A 21,058-nucleotide genomic window follows, 5' to 3' on the forward strand; every position below is an offset into this window, starting at 1 on the left:
CACCAGGTTATTGTCCAACAGGTTTATTTGGAAATGCAAGCTTTCAGAGCGCTGTTCCTTCGTCAGCCACCCAACGAAGGAACAGCATCCGGAAAGTTTGTACTTCCACATAAAGCTGTTGGACTATAAGCTGATGTTGTGTGATTTTTAATTTTGTCCATCCCAGCCCAACACCAGTACCTCCACATCATACGATAAAATAGGATGGTGCTGGCCTGGTTATAAAGTCATGGAGTTATATAGTATTGAATTTGCAAGGGATATCAAAATGGGGAATCTGGAGGTAATTATGGGGTGCATAAGTATTTCAGCATTTTGGGATTGAGGTTGGAAGAGGCTGAGACTTGATCAAAGTAGCCAAATTTAGTGGTAAACTGAGGTGTACAATTTAGCATAATTGGTTAAACCTAAACAATCATTGAGAAAGAGACGTGGAGTTTGCACATTGTTTTGTTTTCTGAGATGAAGTTTCAACTTCAAACATTTCAATTGTTTCATTGTAATATGTCATATGCTACGACATTAAATCCTAGAATTAATTAAAGTAGATACTCAATGCAATTACTATTGAAGTTTAATTAATCTTTCAAACATAGATATAATTTTAAGAGCATCAATGTAACCAAATATGGTATTAACACACTTTCATATCTAGTCATTTTAAAACTGGATATAGTTGTCAACTCTCGCATTGCTCAGGAATGAGAAATTTCCTCCGTTTTGGCAGATTTCTGCCTTTGTCTTCTTATAATTCACTATTTTAAATGTATATTCCAGCACTAAACCTTCATATGATTGACCAGGCCCTAAAAAATTCCTCAGTTTAAAAAAAACTGCCTTCTGACCTTTAACCCTCTGATGCAGAACATTCTGTACTCAATAAAGGTCTTATTTTTATCCCTCTGCGTCCCCACTTAAATGAATTTTGGACAAGACATGATGTTGAACTCTTCTTCCATCACTTTTGCGTCCGTGCTCATTTCTTTGGACAAGAGTCCTCCCCTCTCTGAACAATCCCTTCACTGTCTCCAGTGCTGTCTCTCCAGCTGGACCTCACTTTTTGGTCTTTTACCTGCACTACCAATATGACATTGTTTGCCTTAATTTCACTGTCCCACTCACTCATTCAAACCTACCCCCCTTTAAACTGACTGCACTCTGTGCTCTCAGGTCCAATCCTAACTTGGTAATCAAGCCTGCTGACAAGGATGGTGTTGTTGTCTGGTGTGCTGTTCTCTACATTGTGAAGGCTGAACATCAAACTCTGAGGTTCTCCACCCCTCATCACCTCCACCCCACAGCCTCCAAGTTCAAGGTCCACCAATCCCATATAGCCTGTTTCTTACCTTCTTCCCAAAATCCACAAGTAGGACTGGCTGGACAGACCCATTGTTTCTGCCTGTTCATGCCACTCAGAACTTATCTCTTCCAACCTTGACTCAATTGCATCTCCCCTCTGCCACCCCCACCCCGTCCATTCCATTCCTACTTAAATATGTTATTCTTCTAACACTTTAGATCCATTTCAGAAGTTCCAGTTTGCAGCCACCAGCTGTCTCCTTTTCACCATGGATCGGGGGTGGCGAACTCTCCACTGGTTGGAATCCTAACTGACATAAAGAAAGATGATTGTGGTTGTTGAAAGTCAGTCATCTCAGCTCCAGGACATCTCTACAGGAATTCCTCAGGGAAGTGTCCTAGGCCCAAACATCTTCAGCTGCTTCATAATTGACCTTCCCTCCATAAGATCAGAATGGGGATGTTTGTTGATTCTACAATGTTCAGCACCATTCGTGATTCTTCAGATACAGAAGCAGTCCATTTTCAAGTGTAACACGTTCTGGACAATATCCAGGCATGGGCTGACAAGTGCAAGTAACATTAGTGCCACATAAATGCCAGGTAATGACCATCTCCAATTCCTTCACCACTAACATTTAGTAACAGCAGTATGTTATACAAGATAGCATCTTCCATACACACAACTACTCCATCTAGAAGGACACCACCACTTGCAAGTTCCCCACCAAGCCACTTACCATTCTGATTTGGAAATAATTTACCATTCCTTCACTGTCATAGAGTCATAGAAATGTACATCATGGAAACATACCCTTCAGTCCAACTCAACCATGCTGACCAGATATCCTAAATTAATCTAGTCCCATTTGCCAGCATTTAGTCCATTTCCCTCTAAACCTTTCCTATTCTTATACCTATCCAGATGCCTTTTAAATGTTGCAATTGTACAAGCCTTCACCATTTACTCTAGCAGCTCATTCCATACACGTACCACCCTCTGCATGAAAACGTTGCCCCTTAGGTCCTTTTTAAATCTTTCCACTCTCATCCTAAATCTATGCCTTCTAGTTCTGGACTCCCCCACTCAGAGAAAAGACCTTGTCTATGTACTCCATCCATACCCTTCATGATCTTATAAACCTCAATAGGGTCACCCCTCAGCCTCCGACGTTCCAGAGAAAACAGCCCCAGCCTATTCAGCCTCTCCCTATAGCTCAAATCGTTCCAAACCTGGCAACATCCTTGTAAATCTTTTCTGAACCCTTTCAGGTTTCACAACATTCTTACTATAGGAGGGAGACCAGAATTGCACACAATATTCCAAAAGTGGCCAAACCATGTACAGCCGCAACATGACATCTCAACTCCTATACTCAGTGCACTGACCAATAAAAGTAAACATATCAAAAGCCTTTTTCATTATTCTATCTACCTGCGACTCCACTTTCAAGGAACTATGAACCTGCACTCCAAGGTCTGTTTGTTCAGCAACACTCCCCAGGATCTTACCATTAAGTGTATAAGTCCTGCTTTGATTTGCCTTTCCAAAATGCAGCACCTCACATTTATCTAAATTAAAGTCCATCTGCTACTCCTCAGCCCATTGGCTCATCTGATCAAAATCCCGTTGGTGGTAACCTTCTTCGCTGTCCACTATAACTCCAATTTTGGTGTCATTTGCAAACTTATTCACTACACCTCCTGGGTTCACATCCAAATCATTTACATAAATGATGAAAAGCAATGGATGCAGCACCAATCCTTGTAGCACACCACTGTCACACGCCTCCCGTCTGAAAAGCAACTCTCCATCATCACCCTGTCTTCTACCTTTGAGCCAGTTCTATGTCCAAATGGCTAGTTCTCCCTGTATTCCATGTGATCTAACCTTGCTAATCAGTCTCTTTGTCAAAATCCTAGAATTCCCTTCCTAAGGCCATTGTGGGTCAACCATGGCATGTGGACTGCAATAGTTCAAGAAGACATCTTCTCAAGGGTAGCTCGGGTTGGGCAATAAGAGTTGGGCAATAAGAGTTGGTCAGCCAGTGATGCCCATGTTTCACAAGTGAATAAAACAAGTCCATCCCCATCAAGATGGTCTTAGGGGTCTCCATTTCTTCCTGGGGAAAAAGGCTTGAAACATCCACCACCACCCTCCTCTGCCTGGCTGAGCTCAAACTCACTTTGAACAACTTCTCCTTTAACACCTCTCACTCCCTTTGTGTCAAAGATATGGCCATGGTACTTGTATCGACCCCAGTTTTGTCTGTCTCTTTGTGGGGTACTTGGAACATTCCTTGTTGCAGTCCTCCTCAGGTCCCTCCCATCATTCTTTTATTGATTACATAATTGTTGCCACCCTATCTCATTTGGAATTTTGGAAAAACATGTCCATTTCATTTCCAATTTCCACCCTGCTGTTACTTCACCTTGTCCATCTCTGACTCCTCCCCTTCCTCAACATTTCCGTTTCCATTTCTGGAGATAAGCTGGCCACCATTATCCACTACAAACTCACATCTTCTCCATGTCCACTATATCCAGGCATCTCACTATTCTGTCAATTTCAATGAGAAACCTCCTCATCCTTTGAAACTAACAAATGTTGACCCAGACCCCTCAATCACTCCTCATATGTCAAGCCCTTCATCCCCAGGATCATTCTTGTAAGTGTCCTCTGAACCCTCACCAATGTCAACACATCCTTTCCTTAGATATTGAGCCCAAAGCTGCTCACAATATTCCAAATGCTGACCAAAGCCTCAAAAAGCCTCAGCAATACATCTCTGCTTTTGCATTCTGGCCCTCTTGAAATGAATCGAGAGTATGGTGCTGGAAAAATACAGTAGGTCAGACTGCATCCGAGGGATAGGAGAATCAATGTTTCAGCCATAAGCCCTTCATCAGGAATCTTGATGAAAGGCTTATGCCCGAAACGTCGACTCTCCTGTTCCTCGGATACTGCCTGACCTGCTGTGTTTCTCCAGAACCACACTCGACTCTGATCACCAGCATCTGCAATCCTCACTTTCTCCCTCTTGAAATGAATGCAATCATTGCAGTTGCTTTCCTAATTGACATTTGATCCTGCATGTTAACCTTAAAAGAACCTTGAACAGGGACTCCCATGTCCTTTAGGGGCAGCATGGTGGCTCAAATGGCTAGCATGACTACCTTACAGAACCAGGGACCTGGGTTCAATTCTGTCCTCAGGCCATTTGTGCATTCTCCCTGCGTATGTGTGATTTTGCTTCAGTGTCCTCCCACAGTCCAAAGATGTGCAGGTTAGGTGGATTAGCCATGGGAAATATAGGGTTATAGGGGTGAGACTGAGTGGGATGCTCTTTTGAGAGTCGATGTGGACTCGATGGGATGAATGGTCTGCTTCTACACTGTAGGGATTCTATGATTCTTTATACTTCAAATTTCTAAAGCTTTTACCCACTAAGAAAATATGCCTCTTATCTTCCTACAAAGTGTATAACCTTTCACTTTCCCACATTGTATTCCATCTGCCACTTCTAATGCTCACTCTCTGAACCCGTCCGAGTCCTTCTGCAGCCTCTCTGCTTCCTCTTCACTACATGTCCCTCCTACTACCTTTCAGTCAATCAGAAACTTAGCAACATTATCCTCCGGTCCTTCATCCAGTTCGTTAATGTATAATGTGAAGAGTTGTGGTCCCAACACTGGTTCCTGCTGAACTCCACTAGTCACCAGCTGCCATCCTGAAAAATACATTGTTATCCCCAATCTCTGCCTTCTGCCAGTCAGCCAATCCTCTATCCATCCCATTACTTTGCCCTTAATACCATGAGCACTTACTGAGCAGCCTCCTGCGCAGTATCTTGTCAAAGGCCTTCTGGAAATCCAAATAGACCATGTCCACTGGCTCTCTTTTGTCTAAATTACTCAATAGCTCTTCAAAGAATTCTAACAGATTTGTCAGGCATGACCTCTCCTTCTCTCTGTGACAAAGGCCATGCTGACCCAGCCCTGTTCTACCGGGCTCTTCCAAATACTCCACGATTTCATTTTTAAAAATGGACTCTAAAATCTTACCAATGACCAAGGCCACACTAACTGGCCTATCATTTCCCTTCTTCTACCTCCTTCCCTTCTTAAACATGGGGATTATGTTAGCCATTTTCTAATCCTCTGGGATCCCTAATTCCAGTGATTCCTGAAAAATCACCAATGCCTCCACAATCTTCTTTGCTATCTCCTTCAGAAACCTCAGGTATTGTCCATCCTGTCTGGGTGATTTACATACATTCAGAAATTTCAGCTTCCCCAGCACCTATATGGTGATGGCCAATACACTCACTTCTGCTTCCTGACTTTCCTATGCCATCTGTCATTGCTTTTCCATTCTGCCTATTTTCTGAAATATATTTCCTGCAACAGATTTTTCAAATGTTGTCACCCACTTTGCAACCTATCTCTTTAATGACCATTACAATAAACCATAAATCTATTTGCAATGTGGTTTTTCTATCTCATTACAAATGCATTTTTCATTTAGATAACTGTGTTAATATTTGTCCTACTTTAAAACCAAGAATGTCTACATTAGGGTAAAATTCATTTTTAAGGGGCAGGAGTGACCTATAAATTAATCAGTTGGGCAGGCAACATCTATGAAAAGATGTCGTTAAGTCATTGCTAAGTTAATAGCCCAGGTTTTCTGAGCAGCAACAATGATTGTTGGATTGTGAACTCTTCTGAATTGGTTTCCACAACAATCAGACAACATGTTCCATTTGTATTGCACAAACTGTTGTATGATAAGTTTAAAACCCAGTGTAAATATGAGTAAATAAGTGAATGGATAGTTGGGGTTGAGTGGAGGAAGGTGTGGACAGTTGCGTATTTACCTAGATATTAGGCGATGTTTTAAATTAGTCACTTATTCAAGATGGTGGCAGAGTAGAGCTTGTCCGCTCTGTACATTTTTTTCTCTCTTTATTTTTTTTCTCTTCTTTTTACCTACCTCTTGCAAAGAACTTGATGACGGTGACAGCACTGGTGGCAGTGGCAAGGTGGCAGAGGTATCACAGGTGAGTTTGGGCTCCCGAAGGCTTCAGTATCGACGAGGTAGGCCCAGTGCCGACGCATGGTTTCTGGAGCACAAATGAGTTTGGGATCCTCTTGGCGACTGCATCCAGCACAGGCTTGTGGAGGTGGCGTGAAGGTGGGTTTGGGCCCAATATGAGACCTAGCATCATCATGGCGGCTACATTGGCAAGGTGGGCCCGCTTTGGGCCGGTGTGGGACCTGGCAACATAGGGGGCAGCTGCATTGGTGGGATCCAAAAAGGACTCATGATGGCGGCAGTGGAATGGTAACTTCTGTTCCAGCAGCGCAGCGAGGGGACTAATGGCCTGCTGCTCCAGGCCCATGGCTCAGCACTTAACAAGCAAGTCTGTAAAGTTGAATTTTATTTGGAGTCGTAGAGTCTTGAGCTGTACAGCACAGAAACAGAATCTTCAGTCCAATTTGTCCATGCCAGCCAGAAATCCTAACTTAATCTAGTCCAATTTGCCAGCATTTCGCCCATATCCCTCTAAACCCTTCCTATTCATATACTTATCCAGGTGTCTTTTAAATGTTGTAATTGTACCAGCCTCCATCACTTCCTCTAACCATACGTGCTCATTCCATACATGCACCACCCTCTGCGTGAAAAAGTTGCCCCTTAGGTCCCTTTTAAATCTTTCCAGTCACATTAAACTATGCCCTCTGGTTTTAGACCCGCTACTCTGGGGGGAAAACCTTGTCTATTCACCCAATCTATGCCCCTATCTAGGCAATGAGATGTAGTTTTTTATGGCACTATTGATAATTCCTTTCATTGTTTCATTGACATCAGAGAGATACTTGGCTGAGTTAGATTTTTTAAATGTGGATAAATAAGCTCAATTTTAGAAAATAACGTTATAAAAGTCTTGCAGTTTCTTGAGAGACATTATGAGAAATATTTGTACACTTCCTTCTGTCCTTCTCTCTATCCTAGACATCATGCTGTACAATTCCCTGCTGAAGTCCTCGAGGTTCAGCCCCTTGTTAAGACCAGTCACTTTTAGCAAGCTATTGATCATCACTTCCAAAATCTCCTACTTTGACTTGGTGTTCACTTACTTCTGACTATGTCTCTATGAAGTACTTTGAGCTGGTTTCCCATGCTAACTGTGCAGAATAAATGTCGTTGCATAAAGTAGCATTCAAAATATCTGCTGTTTGGGACAGTAGTATTTCAAATGAATTAATGGATTAATTACAAAGTTTGAATCCACCTTGATATTCCCTCAGATGCAGATCAGTTATAAGCAATTCCCAAAGAGGTGTGCTAGTACCGACTGAATTCTAATCATGAAAGCAGCCCTGAACAGTCATACCAGACTCGAAGATTTAATCCTGTCTCTGTCCACAGATTCTGCCAGACCTGCTGAGTTTCTCTAGTATTCTCTGTGTTTGTCTCAAATCTGATCAAGTTAGGTTGTACACTGGGACTACACTTAGAACTATTTTTGATTGGAACTTGTGTACATTATTTTTCTCATGTGACTTCCATTTTTGGTTTTAAATCTTTCAGCATGAAGAGATCGCAATTGTAATCTCATGTGACTTCCATTTTTGGTTTTAAATCTTTCAGCATGAAGAGATTGCAATTGTAATCAAGTTCCACGCACTCAGCCTATCCTCGTCAGTCTCCTGATTCAGAATACAGAGTCAATCACAGATCAAGATCTCATTGAATTAAGGAAAGGTTTTACAGGACAAGATGACCAGGGAGTTCAGAACAGGGTTCACAGGATACAGGATAGGCCATTTAGGATTAAGTGGAGGAGAAATTTCTTCACTCAGGCAATGGTGAGCCTGTGAAATTCGCAGCCATTGAAAGTGGTTGAGGCCAAAACATTGAATGTTTTCATGAAGGAGTTAGATATAATACTTAGGTTTAAAGAGATCAAAGACTATGGGGAGAAAACAGGAGCTGGGTACTGGGTTGGTTGATCAGCCACGATCATAAGGAATGGTGGAGTAGTCTAAAAGGGCTGAATGGCTTACTCCTGCTCCTGCCTTTCTGTGTTTATCGGTGGTCCATATCCTTATCTCCTTGATCATTTTTTTCCGTAGAAAGCCAGCATTCTGTGGCTACCTTGCAATATTCAGAGTATAGAGAGTTCCAACAGCAGTCTCCAGTTCACATATGCCCCGTAAAGGTACAGGTGTCATTGATATGTTTTTGAAAGACCCTTCAGTGCAGTTTGGAGATCACTGAAAGGCAATTCCAGAATCATAGATAATTGGAGAAAGAAACAAGGGAAGATTCCACTTTAAGAATGCCGATTATTAGCTAAATACAGAGTAGGCTTTATATGGCTCTGTGCTATTTGAACAAAGGGCAGCAGAATTAGCAGATGAGTACATATTGATGCAAAAGACAAGCTTCCAGCCAGAACTTTGTCCCGTGAGGGATAGAAGTTGGGAGAAGGGGAGATCTTACACTTCGAAACACATAGTAGAGAGCACTAGTAAGATTTTACCACAGGATAAAAAAAGAAGCCCAAGAGGTTGGAAAGGAGGTGAAAGGCCTCAGGTGTTTCCACTGTGGTAAAGTGGGACACGTAAAGTCACAGTGCTGGTCTTTAAAGAAAGACTCTGTGGGAAAAGATGTGATAAAAGAAGCTAAGCCAGTGGCATTAGTGAAGGTAGTCAAGGAGAGACCCCAGGAAGAGCCGGGGAACTGCAGGAGAGTGTACAGCCTCGGCAGGGGCTAGGTATGAAGTTAGTACCTGATCTCTATAAAGAATTCACCTCTGTAGGTGAAGTTTACTCAGAAGGAACAAAGGGAGAAGGACAAGAAGGTATAATTTTGAGAGATAAACGACCTAACCAGTTGCTGATAGTAAGAGATGAGCGAATATGTACTCTTTCTGATCTGTTACCTGAGACAGTGGAAATTTGTGGGATAAATGGACATAAATTTAGTATTCCCCATGTAAGATCAGGTTGGAGTGCCAACTTAAGACTGGGAAAGTTACAGTGAGAGTGATTGTCAGATTATCAGTTTCAAGAATTCAGTTTGTTCTTGGAAATGATTTGACAGGATCCAAGGTGATAGTAACACCCCTTATTATGGAGAAGCCCAAGGAAGACCAAGAAACTGAGGAGTTGAAATATAAATATCCTGGTACTCTCCCAGACTGTGTGGTAACTAGATCCTACTATCATAAGTCACAGCACAAAGTGAAAAGTAAAGAGAAAGCTGAAGGAGTTGAGGTTCAGTTAGCGGATACCCTGTTTGACATAATGGTGCAGGAAAACCCTGAACAGCATTATGGACTAGGCCAGACCACTCAAAACCTTCTTAAGCAGGCAGCCCTAGACCATAATTTTGCAATTTGTTTCGGTAAGTGTACAGTGAAAATTACCCAGAGTAAGGTAGCTAGGTTGACTACTAGATTTTAAAACAGCCAAAATTTGTTCACAAAATAATACAATGAAACACAAAGAACAGAATAAAGAACCCCTACAGAACTTAGTCTATCCAAACTAGACTTAAAGATGCTGTTTCAAATACATACAACGGTCCCAATCAGCAAACTCCCTTTAAAAACCAGTATAAATGGAACACATGCTTACAGGTTGAAGTTGAAGGACAGAGAGAGAGAGAGACAGTTTCCACACAACTCTCTGTTGAACTTCTCACCAGGTCAGACTAAACTAAAACTGTTCAGCTAGAGAGCTGACCACTCCCCTTTCATTATACAGGTCACTTCCAAAACATGACCACTTTGGCCTGAAGTCTTATCTGTTTACATATAAACAAAAGGCCTCTCAAAAACCTTTTCATCTCTGTACCAAACCAGACTGATTGGATCCTGGCCAGGTTTATTGCCCCTCTGAAAAAAAAATCAAGGACAGAGTCTCCTTGAGGCAAGGAACAGTTTTTAGAAAAAAAGGGACTAGCTTTGTGACAACAGGCAGAGAGTCAGACAGAAGTGTTTACTTCTGAAAAGCTAAGACACTTGCAATAGCAAGGCAAGCCGATAAAAGTCATATGTGCATGCATACTCTGAAAAGGAAGCAGAGAATATTCCGGAGGGTTTTTATCTGAGAGATAGAATCCTAAGGTGGAAATGGAGACCATGTCAGGTTAGTGCAGAGGAGAAATGGACAGAAGTGCACCAGATTGTGTTGCCAGTAGCATACAGACAGGAAGTGTTGCAGATAGAACATGAACTACCTGTAGGAGGTCAACTAGGCATTCGAAAGACTCAGGCTGAGGTATATAAACATTTTTATATACCTGGAATGCAGAAGAACGTGGTTACCTTTTGCCGTACATGTCATACCTGCCAAATGGTAGGTCAGCCACAGGCAGTAATAAAGTCAGCATCTTTGTTGCCAATTCTGACAATCGCATGGGTTATAAATGGTTGTGTAGGTCCCCTCCCGAGAACAAACAGTGGGAGCCAGTACTTGTTAACCATAATGGATGTGTCTCCCAGATTTCCGGATGCAATTCCATTACAGAGTATCAAGGCAAAAAAGGTGATCGAGGAGTTAGTAACTTTCTTCACACGGTATGGACTATCCAGAGAGACCCAGTCAAACCAAGAGTCAAATTTTACTTCAAGGCTGTTTAAGGAAGTCGTGGATAGCTTTAAATCCAGTGCGTGTCATCCTGAATCCCAGGGACCTTTAGAAAGGCAGCATCAGACCTTGAAGACCATGTTGAGAGCAATATTTCAGAACTACCCGAATGATTGGGATAAAGGTATCCCATTCATATTGTTCGCCATTAGAGATGCCCCAAATGAATCTACTCAGTTCACTCCCTTTGAGTTAATATTCAGTCATGAAGTGAGAGGCCCTTTGAAATTAATTAAAGAAAAATTGACAGGACCAAAGTCAGGGATCTCACACTTAGATTGTGTATTGGAGGTCAGGGCAAGATTAAATCGAGTAGGTGAGTTAGCTAAACAGCACCTAAAGAGGGCACAGTGTAGAATGAAGCTGGTGGCAGATAACAGCTCTGAGACCCAGACATTTTCCCAAGGGGATAATGTGTTACCAGTAATAGGAGATTCCTTCAAAGCCAGGTTTAGTGGTCTCTATCAAATTGAGAAAACGTTGAGTCAGGTAAACTATCTGGTAAAGATGCTAGATAGAGGGAAAAGGTATCGGGTATGTCATGTTGAAAGTGTATTATACGAGAGAGAGAGAGAACTAGAGAAACAAGTGTTATTTACTGCCCTGCAGAGTGAGGAATCAAATCCAGATGATGTGGATTTTGATGTGCCTCAAAATAGATTTAGAAATGAAGAAGTCCTTGAGGAGTTGGATAGGTTAGTAAGCTATCTGTCCCAGGAGAATAGAATACAGTTGGAAGATTTGTTACTGCAGTATAAGGACATATGTAAGAATCAGATGGGAAGGACTAATGCTATTATACACGAAGTAGACGTAGCAATACTGCTCTGATAAAACAACAGCCCTATCAGTCTAATCATTTCAGAGCCAGACAGGTCCAGATGGAGGTGGAGTCCAGGATCAATGACGACATCATCGAACCAAGCCAGAGCGAGTGGAATTTGCCGATCGTCTTAGTTCCCAAACCGGACAGGACTCAATGATTCTGCGTGGATTGTCGGAACGTCAACGCCGTTACAAAATTGGACTCATATCCAATTCCTAGATTGGAGGACTGTATCAAGAAAGTCGGACAAGCCAGTTACATCACCAAGTTGGACTTACTGCATGGTTACTGGCAGGTACCTTTATCAGAGTCGGTGAAACAAATTTCTGCATTTGTAACCACAAATGGGCTATATCAGTTTAAAGTGATGCCCTTTGGAATGAAGAACACACCTGCCACATTCTGAAGACTCACGAACAGAGTTGTAGCTGGGTTAAAAAAGTGAGCAGTCTATTTGGACAATATAGTGATCTTTAGTACGTCCTGGAAAGATCACAGGGTACAGTTGGCAGAGCTCTTTGAATGACTATGAGAAGCAAAACTAGTGATAAACCTAAATAAAACAGAATTTGTGAAACAGAGGTGATGTTCAAGGAATTTCCATGACCAGCTTCGAAGAAAGAGGTGCTTTGATTCTTAGGACTCAGTGGATTCTATCGGAGGTTTGTTCCAAACTTTAGCAGTGTAGTGGCATCGGTAAGTGATTTGCTGAAAAAGAACACAAAGTTTTGGTGGACAGAACAATGCCAGGAGGCATTCAACCATTTGAAGTCGATATTAACCACCAAACCAGTTTTAGCTACACCTTTTAAAGTTGCCATCGATCCGAGTGACAAAGGGTTTGGAGCTGTACTCCTACAGGAAGATGAGGATGGGATTGAACTGCCAATTGGTTACTTTTCGAACAAGATCAACATCCACAAGAGGAAATCCTCCACAATCGAAAAGGAACTATTGAGTTTGGTGCTGGCCTTACAACATTTTAATGCATATATCACGCACAATGTGTCAGACAGTTGCGTACATGGATCACAATCCGCTTACATTCTTAAAACACTTTAAAGACCAGAATATGGGACTATTTTGTTGGAGTCTTATGTTACAGACTTTTAATTTAAAAATCACACATGTTGCAGGTCAGAAGAATGTAATTGCAGATGCGTTATTGCAGATTTAACTCATAGAGTTTAGATGAGATTTGTCTTTACTTAATGTTATATCTATATAGGTATATGGAAAGAAGTTAAGGTGAACTTATACTAAAGTTATCTGTATGTTAGAGTAAAGTGTTTAAAAAGTAGAGAAAAGAATTGAACCCTTTTCATTATGATGGCTCATTTTTTCTTAAGGGGAAAGTGTTATGAAGATGTGAACTTTCAGAGAGTTAAAAGCTGGTAGAGCTACCTACCAGCACTAAGTGTTCTCTATAAGATAACAATGTAACACTTGGTCAAAAACAAAACTAGCTGGTTGCCTGGAAACGACAATACAGATTTGAATGAAGCCAATTAGTTTAAATTATACCCTGAAAAATACCAAACTTCAATCCACTTTGAATTTAGTATATTGACAATCTTAAAAGCCAATGACACAGTCCGATATTTTGGGGAGGGTGGGGGGGTGGGTAGAAGACCAGGGAAAATTGAACGGTTAGGAGGAGAACTGCCAAGCTACCAGCATGGAAAGACTGTCTGAAAAATAGCTCTCTTAAAAGGTACCTTCAGTACCTTCAATAACTGTGAAGTAAAACCCCTAAGGTTAAGAAAACTGGAATTGAGAGAAAACAAAAGCTGCCTAGTTTTGAGATTAGAAGTTTTGATTTGTAAATCATATTCGGGAGTTTTATCAGATTTGTAATATAGAAGGGAAGGTAAAAGATAGGTTAGAGGAAAGAGTTGTAAATAATTGTTAGTTAATTATTCTCTGTTATACTTTACGAAATATATTGTTAATTTTTACTTTAATTAGTTCTTGGCCTATCAAATTTTCACAGATTACTGCATGGCATAAACCTTGTCTGTGTTGCTGGTTTTAAATGGAGCAGGAGAGTTTATCTCATGTCGTAACACATGTTTTGCTCTTCACAACTGGAGCTGACAAATGGGGAATGTTCTGGATGTTGGATAAAATTGGGAATCAACAGCAATCTTCTGAGGATGAAGATGAGATTGAGAATCAGGACATTAACTTGGAGAGAAGTCGAAGAGAACAGGGCAGGGCAATGCATTGCAGAGCTTGAGAGGCCAGATACAACCCAATAATTACCTATTACTGGCATGATTGAGCTGGGTCAGACTGTGTTTGTGATTCTGCTGCTCATCTGGCAAGTAGCTCATGCTTTGTACAAAGGACATATGGACCTTCTTATGTTTGCAGTCTTTAACCTTCTGTTTGCTGAACAAACGTCTCTTTACCCATCTGATTGCATGCATGATATCTTTGAGTGTTCCTACTTTAATGTATCTACCTATTACTTACGTTAGGGAGAAAGCAGCACTAAGACAGAACAATAACACTACATGGCACTCTTACCAGGTAGCTCTTAAGGCAACTGTAAGAATAAGAAATTCAAATGATGTGTTGTGTGGTTCCACATGAGAGCAAATGGGTTAACACAATCGTTAGGAAGTTCTTTTTGACACACTCCATTATCAATGTTTCAGAGTGTGCTTAGACCTAGATTGCCTTGAAATGTTGAACATCCTGTATGATAGTATTATCCCTGTGAGAGGCAGTGCTTTGTGTAGCTTTGTTCTGCAGATCACTGCACAATGAGGACTAAGGGACATCTGAACATCAATATCTCCCAGCCTCATGTCAGTGCACTCCCTTGAAAAGCTGATGTGGACAGAGACCCGTAGAAACATCAGTGATCCCATACTGTCATTGACAAGATGGGTGTGACTATGGAATGATGTGTGCAAGCCATGCCCTAACATAATCCCTGCACATTGCTTTTAGTTTGAGCGTTATCCACATTAAGATGCAATGCTGAAGTCATCAATATCTTGGTTCAAGGATCTTTGATTTCTGAGGCTACTTGCATTCAATTAGTGAGTTGCTGGTGGGAGATGAGCAATGTCTGGCCATTACAACTTCTTTCATCTGGGATGTCTGAAGAGGCTGCTCATCTCTCACATAGGTGTAACTTAACCAGGTTCGAACAACAAATTTGATACCACAGCAGACATTGTGGTATTACAAGGGAAAATATATAAAGGGCGAAAGGTGATTTACTATGAGGTTTCACCCATACACTAATGTGCTCTCAGAATGTTTTGCTCTTGCTGTCTTTCCCAATACATCTGGGTGTAGTCATGACTCGAGAAGCCTGTTTTGTGATTGACCTTGTTGATTTAGGTTATGTCGGGGCTGTGATTTGAAAGACATTCTGGGATCTACATATCAATCAGTTGAGACCTGTATCACCATTCGAAGTGATTAAAGACTTAACAGCAATCTAGGTTTGTTCAATACATCGCATCACACGACACTATGATCTTTTACTATAAGTTGTGTCTATGATCCTGCCCCACCTGACAAAGGAGCAGCGCTCTGAAAGTTTGGACTTTAGAATATAACGTGGTGTTGTGTGATTTTTAACTTTTAACATCATTCCTCCTCAGAAGTGAGAGTGAGGGTCTTTGGCATTGGCCTCTTCCTTTCAGAGACCACTACCATTAGAGGAGAGAGAAGTAGTCACAGAAAATGGTTGAAAGCTTGTGCTGGTGGCAATGGGTGGGCAGCACAGAACAATGGAACTGACTTGATTGCTCTCCATGCCATAAGTGATCATGCTTTTCTCTGGCCATTTTCCCCTCATAGGGATTAAGGAAGCTGCTGTCAGTCACCCATCCCCCCTTCCCAGCCTCTCCCTGCCTGGTTGTGGACCTGCTACGTTTTCCCCTGTGATGAGATATAGTGAGGGTTTGAGCAGGTTGGAAGTGGATGGGAAGAGTGACTATTAGTCATGAATGAGCAGGAGAGGTGCTGAGGTATCCCCCGTGAGTGAATAGAAGCAGGAAGGATGGGAAGGGTCAGGGTCTGGGAAGGTGAGGCGGGTGTGACAGCAAGTCAATATACATGAGCATTTAATAGTGAGGATTAGAGGCCATCAGTCTTGGTGAGATTAGATTAGATTACTTACAGTATGGAAACAGGCCCTTCCACCCAACAAGTCCACACCAACCCTCCAAAGAGCAACCCACCTAGACCCATTCCCTTACATTTACCCCTTCACCTAACACTATGGGCAATTTAGCATGGCCAATTCACCTAACCTGTACATTTTTGGACTGCGGGAGGAAACCAGAGCACCCAGAGGAAACCCACGCAGACAGGGGGAGAATGTGCAAACTTCACACAGACAGTTGCCAGAGGCGGGAATCAAACGCAGGTCTCAGGTGCTGTGAGGCAGCAGTGCTAACCAGAGCCCATTGAAGTTGCAAAGGTAGAGTGAGCTCTGGCCCTTTGTGTGAGAGCCTGTAGACAGAAGATGATGGCAGTCAAGATTAGACTGGTGCTGGAAAAGCACAACAGGTCAGGCAGCATCCAAGGAACAGGAAAATCGACGTTTCGGGCTGATGAAGGGTTCTTGCCTGAAACGTGGACTTTCCTGCTCCTTGGATGTTGCCTGACCTGCTGTGCCTCATCACAGGGTAAAAATAACAGGCCCACAACCAAGCAGGGACAGTCTGGGTCGGGGAATGGCTGGCAGACATCAGCTTCCTTAACCTTGATTCTAATCTCCAACATCTGCAGTCCTCACTTTCACTTAGATGATGGCACTTGACTGAAGCTTGTTGATCTTCCTGTGGCCGTGCTGAGCATCAGGCTTCACGTGGCACACAGAAGTGACTCAGGCTGCAATTAGTCTCCAAGCTGGGCAGGATCTGATGGTGTTGCGTCATTTGGGGGTCCGACAGAAAAAGCCAAACCTTCTTTCCAGCATTCTGACCACCACCTGGACATGGTTACAGAGTTTCACCTCCTCAGTGATGAGGTTTGAACATCCCAGTGTTAGGTCTGGTTCCTGGCTTGCTGCATGTCAAGTGGTAGACAACTGTGCTTTAAATATAGATTTAGAAGCTGGAAGATTCTGAGATGGCAAGCACTTCTCACTTGCTCGCCCAGAGATGCCCCCAACAAACGTGCCCAACATTACACTCACATAATTAGAGTTGAAAAAGCAGAAGATTCAATGGGGAAACGGTGACTCACAGCACCAGGGACCCAGGTTCACTTCCAGCCTCAGGCAACTGTCTGAAGTTTGCACATTTTCCCCTTTGTCCATGGGTTTCCCCCGGGTACTCCGGTTTCCTCCAATAATCCAAACATGTACAGGTTAGATGAATTGGCCAAGCTAAATCGCTCAGTATTCAGGGATGTTTAGGTTACATGCATTAGTCAAAGGTAAATGCAGAGTAATAGGGAAATGGTCTGGGTGGGATACTCTTCGGACGGTCAGTGTGGACTTGTTGGGCTGAAGGATCTGCTTCCATACTGTAGGGATTCTATGAAACCTGTGGTGGTTTGGATAGCATAGAACTCACAGCAACTGCAAATGGGAAAATTTAGTCCAAAATGACATTTCTTCAGGACTGAGTGGAGATAGAAATGCAATAAACTGGAACAAATGACAGGGAGCAGAAGTCTGTAGAAGGAGTGGAGGGCATGAGACATTAACTTTATGATAAATTATCATTCTGACGTATGCAGTTGGCAGTTTTATGTTACAAAGAGATCTTACTTTTGTTGAAATATAGAGGAACTAAAGATATATGATACAGACTATTAAATTGTCCTTGCAATTTTTCTAACATCTGCAAAGTTAAATTGGTCATCCCTGCAGCTTGGATCAACAGAATACTTTCCCAAGTAAAGACATTGAAGCTAGCTTAATCAAATCAGCCAATGTGAGGGATAAAAAGAGAATCCTATCTTGAAGAAGTGAATTTTGGAGAGTTGAGGTTGAGGTAACATTTGGATTTTTGTTTCATTAACCTTTAGGGATTAGAGTGCTTTGAAACAAAATTTGTCAGGTTCGAAGGCCAGCCAGGATGTTACAAATTTTCCGATTTTATTTTAGATTTTCAGCATCTACAGTAATTGATTTTTGTACCAGCACCAGTTCAGTTTGTTTTCTTATTACTACATTAGTGTGGAACTAAATATGACAGAAGAACAAACGCAATAGTTAGTTGTTGGGATGTGGAATGCACTGCCTGAGTATGGTGGTGCCTGAAAGACTTGTCACTTTCAAAAGGCAACAGGATCATGATCTGAAGAATTTGCAATGTGAAAGGTAAAGATGCTTCTGCAGAACATTAGCATAGACCCAATGGGCCAAATGGCCTCATTCTGTGCTGTAACTACTCTATGATCTACATCGTTACAATCAACGTTTACATAGTGGTCCATATATAATCATATCTAAAAAGTACTTTGCAAAGAAATTAACATAACAAGGGGAAAAGAGGGATGGAGTCAGAGGCAGAAAATAGGCATTGACAACAATGGGGAAGATCAGTCTGCTTCTTAAGTTATCTTTTATAGTCACTGTTGTAATGTAGGGACAGAGCAGGTTTGCACACAGCAATGCGATAATAACCAAATTATCTATTTCATTAATGCTGGAGGTAATGAACATTATCAAGGATATGAGAACTTATTCTTTGAATGTGCTATGGAACGTTTATACCCACTCGGGGCAGGTGAGAACTCAAGACAGTGCAGTATTCCTTCACTGGAATGTCAACATGTTCAAGACCCGGAGTAGGTTTTTGAACCTATAAAAGTCTGACTCAGGGATGTGAACGTGCTACAGTCAAGGCAAATAAGGAAACAAATTCTTACTATTAATTCACAAGTTTGAAAAATGTTCACCTTCAAACTGAATATAATCAGATGGGAGGAAACCCACTTTGAAGCTGGAGGTGATTTATTTCTGAGGGACAGTTTTCAGCATTTTGGTTTCCAGCATACAAACACTGCTGGATAGGCCTAGGAGGATGAAATTACAGCACAAAAACAGGCCATTCCACTCAACCATTCAATGCTGGCATATTAAGCTGTATTAAGACTTCACCTTATTCTGTTAGCATGACCCATTTGCCTTTGTCCTTATATGCTAATCTAGTTCTCCACCCAAATGCATTTATATAATTTGCTTCAGCCACTTGCTGTGGTAGCAAGTTGCAATTTCAGCACTGGGTAAAAGAAAATCGGAATTCCTGGTTTGATGTGTTGGCATCTTTTCTACATCAGTGGCCTCCAGTTTTGCTCTTGTGCCTCAACTGCATTCCCAGTTACTGAAATACACTGACGTTATGAAAGCTTTTGTTAGGGTGGATATAAAAAAGCATGTATTTGACCTATTAAAGTTCATTCAGAAAAAAAGAACTCCATTCAACATTTCTTTATATTTCTGGTATTATCGATGTAAACCCTTTCTTGCACCTCTTTCATGGCCAATCTTTTATATTAAAAAGAAAAATTAGCATTTGATTAAAGTTCTATTTAGTTCATTTATAAAAAGGAATGATCTTATTAACCTGTATTACTTTGTGTTTAGCAATATAATTGTACTGTTTGTACCCTTCGCTACTTTACATAATTTATTTTTTTCCCCAAGTAAGGAGATCTTTACACTAGTCAGGTCAAGATTATTTATGTTGCTGAAAAATAAATGAATGGAATTGCATTTACCCTGAGTAAAATAGCAAATAAACAAAACGTTTAAGAAAATTATAAAGGCTTTTTTTTTTCTGGAGGGCCACAGGGGAGAAGAGATGGATAGATGCAAGTCTTGAGTTTAGCTGTTTGGTACACATCTTGTGATAAAACACACAAGATGAAACACTGCTTTTAAAAAAAAAGATGGAAGCATACAAAGACCATCTGTTTCTGTGTGTTTGATTGGGGACTAAATGGGAAAATTATGGTTTTGAAACTAAAGATTGTGAAACATACTACTTCATCTTTTAAAAGAATGTTACTAAAATTCATTGAAAGCGGTGTTGGCACTGCTGCTTTGTTCAAGTTATGGAGTGGACTGGTTGAAGACGAGCAGCACCAGGCACATATACACAGTTTCAACTGGCAACATAGCTGATTGGTTAGTGGAGTTGTGATCAACTGTGGATGACAAAGGCCATCCACCTGCCAACAACTATATGATTGGCTTCTAGGTAACTGAACAGCTTGTGGGTGTGAACAATATCATCCAGAAGCCTTTGGACCTCAGGAAATGGAAGTGGCTTGTCTCTCTCTCTCTCTCTCTCTATACTGTAAAAAAATACCTGAAGTCTGAAGAAAGCAAGTTTATTTACCGTCACCAGCTGCTGTAAGCTGTGGTTTTTAATCAGTAGCTAAAAGACTTTGCAGTTAATATACCAGTTGCCTCTGCAAAGTGAAAATCAACCTGGAATTTCCTCCCCAAGGGCACTGTGGGTAAACCTACAGCATACAGACTGCAGTGGTTCAAGGCAATTCATCACCACCTTCTCAAGGGCAACTCGGGACAGGCCGTAAATGCTGACCCAGCCAGTGATACCTACATCCCACGAGTGAATAAAAATTAATTAAATGACAGCAGTTTTGGCAAGTAAAAGGATAGTTACCAAAGAACCTTGTAAATTCGAACCATTCAACTGCTTTTCCCCCTCCATCTATAAAAAGAATTGTGTGCATATGTATAGAGAAATTTTAAGGGGGTTAAAGTTTTAACTAGTAGAGATTTATGCTGGAAGTTTACAGTTGTTTATCTGCAGTCAGAATCTCTATTTGTATAAATCCTAGTTTTTGTTAAATACAGATGCCTGGTCTGTGTTTTGTATTAATCTGGGTCTAAAAAGACAGGTCATTAGGGGGAAAAAAATTAATAAAATCTTTTAACTTTTATGATGATTCTGGGAATAGCAGGGTTTGGTTTTCAGCACTCTACCCCAGACAGATGACATTTGAAGCAGTTCTCCATAGTATTTACTGTCACCTGCAAATTTTAAACTGCTGGTTTTGATTCAAGAGTGCCTAAGCTATAATCTTCACCCATGGACATTTAGTTGCCAAAAAGATCAATGTACAAAATGAAGAGGCTGCAAGATTTAATTTTGAGCCCACACACTTTACATTTCATTGTTGAGAATGACAGGTACCATATACAAGGCAACTGCCATATCCACGGAATCGTTTACCACGGCCGAGCATTTAAAAGGGAACATTCCACTGCCGGGAAGGTACGCTTCCCACAGAAATGAATGAGCTTGC

The sequence above is a fragment of the Chiloscyllium punctatum genome, chromosome 38, assembly GCF_047496795.1.
Source record: "Chiloscyllium punctatum isolate Juve2018m chromosome 38, sChiPun1.3, whole genome shotgun sequence".
NCBI lineage: Eukaryota > Metazoa > Chordata > Chondrichthyes > Orectolobiformes > Hemiscylliidae > Chiloscyllium > Chiloscyllium punctatum.